This window comes from Hippichthys cyanospilos, chromosome 6 (assembly GCF_059441005.1).
Source record: "Hippichthys cyanospilos isolate Australia breed blue-spotted pipefish chromosome 6, RoL_Hcya_1.0, whole genome shotgun sequence".
Classification (NCBI taxonomy): Eukaryota; Metazoa; Chordata; class Actinopteri; order Syngnathiformes; family Syngnathidae; genus Hippichthys; species Hippichthys cyanospilos.
This window is the reverse complement of record NC_142374.1, coordinates 217,451-221,897: the sequence shown is the minus strand read 5'-3', so window position 1 is coordinate 221,897 and position 4,447 is coordinate 217,451. Positions and strand designations below refer to the sequence as shown.

Here is a 4,447-nt window from a genome sequence, read left to right as displayed (position 1 = left end):
AGTTATGGAGAGAACTAGAAAGTCAGTTCTTAGCATGTGTGGAAAAGGAGAAGCAAAAAGTAAAACAAGCAAAGTGGAAAAAGTGTGGGTGAAATGGAAGGAGGATAAAAAGGTTAATAGATAAATGTACATTTGGCTAAGGATTTTCAAATGGCAGAAAGGGAAGTCACTGCAGTGGAAAAAGAGTTGAGGGAGAAGATGGAGGAAAGTGGATGGATAAAGAGGAGAAATTTAACCAGAGAAAATAAAGGAGTATGAAAAGTTGCAGCGTAATTTGCATGAAATGTGTTTGATGATGACTGTTGTGGCTGCTGGTCAGGAGGAAAAAGAGGGTCACTTTGACCCACCATTGGGGATTGCAAAACAGGGCAGGATCGCTGAACCCCCCGAGCACACTGAGCCATCCCAAACTGCCTCTAATGGTCAAAGAGTAACTTTGCAAGCCTCAGTTTACGAACTGGGTGGGGAAGGAAGTTTTGGTTCTGCCTAAAAATGGTTACCATACATTTAATTCATTTAAGAAATAATATGTGTCTTTTTTCTCCACAGGCTGATTTGTCTTTCAGCCAGAACCACATCGCAATAAAGGTATGCTTTACATGCAGAACAGGCCAATTATTAGAACACACATTTTCACTCAATTTTTTTTGCTAAAGTAACAACAGACACTCATTTTTATTTTTTATTTAGCTGAGTGCTGATTGCCTCAATCTGAGTTATAACAGTTGTTCATCAATGTTATTTTTTTGTAACAATTGCCCATAGGGCTCTCGACTACACAACTAGTGATCCCAACTCCAAAAAGCACTACTTAAGGCACATGTGTGAAGTGAAAACCATTTTGTGTGACTACTTCTTGCTCATTGAGAGAACCATGAGCATTAATCAGAGCAAAATGTTTTTTTTTTCAAGAAACTAGAATACTGTAAACAAGTTTTCAATTGTTTTACGTGTTTTGTTTAGTACACCCCACATGTGTTCATTCATAGTTTTTGATGCCTTCAGTGAGAATCTACAGTCTAAATAGTCATGTATATAGTCATGGAAAAAAAAAAAACTTTGAATGAGGTATGTACAATCTCTTTGCCTGATCTGCAATACTTCTTTGAAAGTCAGTCTGTCAGTATTGTATTAAAATGTATTTTTCAGAAAACAGTGAAGTGCTCGATGTGTTTTTAGGCCAAGCAAACAATTTCCGCAAGCTCCAAATTTGTCAGACAGTGAGGATGACGCAATACTTCAGCAGGGTGACAGTGGTTTACCCTGTGCTCCACCAAGTCATCCACCAGTATATACAACAATCCATCCTCCCATCTCTTCTCATCCAAACTCTGCCAGCCAAATCCAAAGTGAAATAACACATGAGAACATTTGCCTAGCATCGTCCTTGTAATGAAGACCAGGACAAACAGTTTACAGTGGGGTCACCAATTTGAGCGTAGGTTTTTACACATATCACATTCTTAATGGTCTATATTTACTCAGTAAAATATTTAATAGTTAAGGATGTGAATTCATTTTAAAATCTTATCTGCTCCTACAAAATGGTGTAGCTGTCCTGTTTGGAACCATACCACTCTCCCTGTCAGTCCTTTTAAGTTTGCACCAGTGCTTGTTTGATAGTTTTCACACTGGCCCTAAAAATTACAATAAATAGCCACACAAAAGTTCACTTTCATTAAGCTCACGGGTAAAATGTGTAGCTATATTTTGTTCAAAATATAGGCTATTAACTTACTATGTGCAAATTCTGTTCACAGAACCTTTCCAGGGAACACATGCTAAAGTCCAGAGTCATCAAGTGCCTCAACAAAATTATCTCTGTGAGTGGCCCATTAAAGGTATGGTTACATCCAACTTTTCTCATTAATTCATAACATGTGAGATAGATGTCTTAAATTCAAATTTTACAGTTTCATTGAAGTTAACCCATGAAATGAGGTAAAAGGGGAGGAAACGAGAAAATGTTTTTAATATGTTGAATAGAGATTGCCTTTTTCTCTGGTGTTTAAAGGACAATGTGTTAGATTTCGACCGTTTTTCATCACGAACAGCAGGAGGTGCTGTGTTTACCATTCTATGTAGCTTTAACAAACGTATGGTCACCTCCGGAGAAGTGCCACCCCCCCATGTAATAATATCATTTAATGATAACTAGACCTATGTTTATACAGTATTTAAAACATACTGTTGGTCTTTAAAAACACATTCATTTGCAAGTTTTTGAAATTTACAATCATTTAATATATTCCTTTTTAATGAAAAATGGTCTAAATCTTACACACTGTCCCTTTCAGGGCTATCTTCTCATCATTCAATATTCATTTAAAAATAATTGCAAGCCAGGTAATGATCTTAAAGTCCAGGGAGTCACTTTTTCTATTTTCTTGTCAACTTTTTTTTAATTTCCCCATTCTCTTTTATTATTTTCAAACGCAATGATCGATGTCTTTTGTAACTTCTAATGCGCAACAAAAAATAATGTTCCTTCTGTATACTAAAATAATTCTATCTTTTTAGATAATCTTAACCCATGGTCACATTCAAAGCTCACACCATTAAGGACTCAAGAACAATTGCAATCTGCAACAGGTAAGAGAGTCTTAGTTACAAAGAGTTTTTAACAAGAAAAGTATTTTCATCTTCTTGCCCTCGCCTATGGTCATGAGCTGTGGGTCATGATCGAAATAACGAGATACTGGAAACAAGCGTCCGAAACTAGTTTCTTACACAGGGTGTCGAGGCTATCCCTAAGAAATAAAAGGCGAGAAGCTCAGTCGAGCCACTGCTCCTGAGTTAGCTCGGGCATCTGTTCATGTTTAGAATACCTCCTAAGTGAGGGCATGTCCCACTGGGAGGAAGCCCCAGAGCGACCCAGGACACGCTGAAGAGACTATGTCTCTTAGCTGACCTGGGAACACCTGGGGATCCTTCCTGAGGAGGTGGCCAATGTGGCTGAGAAAAGGGAAGTCTTCCCTCTCTGCTGAAGCTGGTGCCCCCGCGAAATGACCCCCGATAAGCAGAAGAAGATGGTACAGTACTGAGGTTGAAATTGAATATTGTCCATCGTTAACTGTATATAAAGGTCAAGTGTGAAAAGACATTACCGTAACCGTTCTACTTTTATGATTGAAACAAATCCATTCAATGACATGGCGAGTAAGATCTTTTAGATTTTTTTTAATGCTTTATATACTTTGTTTGTTTTTCAGCACTAATGCGTGAAATGCTCACCAAGCAGGAGATGATACTTGACCAGCAAAACTGCAACTACTGAAAGCCAGGCAGCAAGATGTGGCTGAAAAAAGATTTTTTTTTTTCAGATAAACAACCTGAGTCTGATTGGTGGAAGTGATGTCAAAGACACAGTGTGGCGTCTAATGAAAAAAACAATGTCCAACAGCCTGGCAAAGGAGATTAATTGGACAGGTGTGAATGGCAAAATATCAATGACTTCCCTCCAATTAAAGGCTGTCCTAATTGGTAAATATTGGGCTTTTTTAAAATGGTTGTTCATTTCAGCTGCTGTCAGGAAAAAAAACCCTCACAAAAACAGCCACCAAACATGACGTAGAGAACTTTATAAAAAGATGGTTGCAGCTGGCAGTTGATAGAGAAGGAGGAAGAAAACGCCGATTCCAGATGAGTGACAAAGTCTAAATTAAAGGAAAAAAAAAACTTGCAGGAATTTGCAGGTTTTAAATTAGTGGTTCAAACCTGTAGTTTTTCACCCTTTTTATGACGTATTTTGTTTAAGGCTGTTTGTTGTTCAAGCTTATAGTTTTGCACTTTCACTGTTCGTATTGCCTGTTTTGAAAAATAAACCAATCAGTTTTGTAATTAAAAGAATATTGAGTCTAGTGTTTCTAAACACCCATGTCCACGCAAACATTCAGTTTCACATATGAAGTTTTGCATTTTTCACTGGTGTTTCTGAAATGTTAAAACATGATACATGAGTATTTTGTTTAATATTTAAAGCATCGGTCACTTGCCATTTTTAGCACCCCCCCACCCCACCCCACCCCCCCCACACACACATTCAACAACTGAGAAAGTAGGACTGTACTAAAAAGATGCCTTTATCTATTTTTTTAAAAACAATCTGGAGTGTCATGTTTCAGCATTTCACAAATACTGATGAAAACATTCAAGATCTCCATGACAACAACACAGCCTTTTATGGGCCGCATTTGGCCCAGCAACACATCTTAGATTTGATATCGGTGTGTAGCGTGTGGGCCAGAGCTGGGGCAGCAGGAGGGTTTTACATTAATATGGGTAGGTAGTGTGTGGGCCAAAGCTGGGCCAGCAGGAGAGGTTTCAATTAATATAGATATGTAGTGTATGGGCCACAACTGGGCCAAAATATTTACAACAGGACTGCATGTGGCCCAGAAGTGAACCACAGCCATTTTTCAATAATTATAAACATACTGGGCCATGT

At 38.1% G+C, this 4,447-nt stretch overlaps 1 long non-coding RNA gene across 1 annotated transcript; it reads left to right on the top strand.

Annotated features, from left to right (window-relative positions):
* Positions 1–442: 442 nt before the first annotated feature.
* On the top strand, positions 443–3,526 carry LOC148421778 (uncharacterized). The gene is made up of 4 exons (XR_015865792.1): positions 443–588; positions 1,761–1,841; positions 2,521–2,592; positions 3,213–3,526. It is a non-coding gene; the product is annotated as an uncharacterized LOC148421778 (long non-coding RNA).
* The last annotated feature ends 921 nt before the right edge of the window (positions 3,527–4,447 follow it).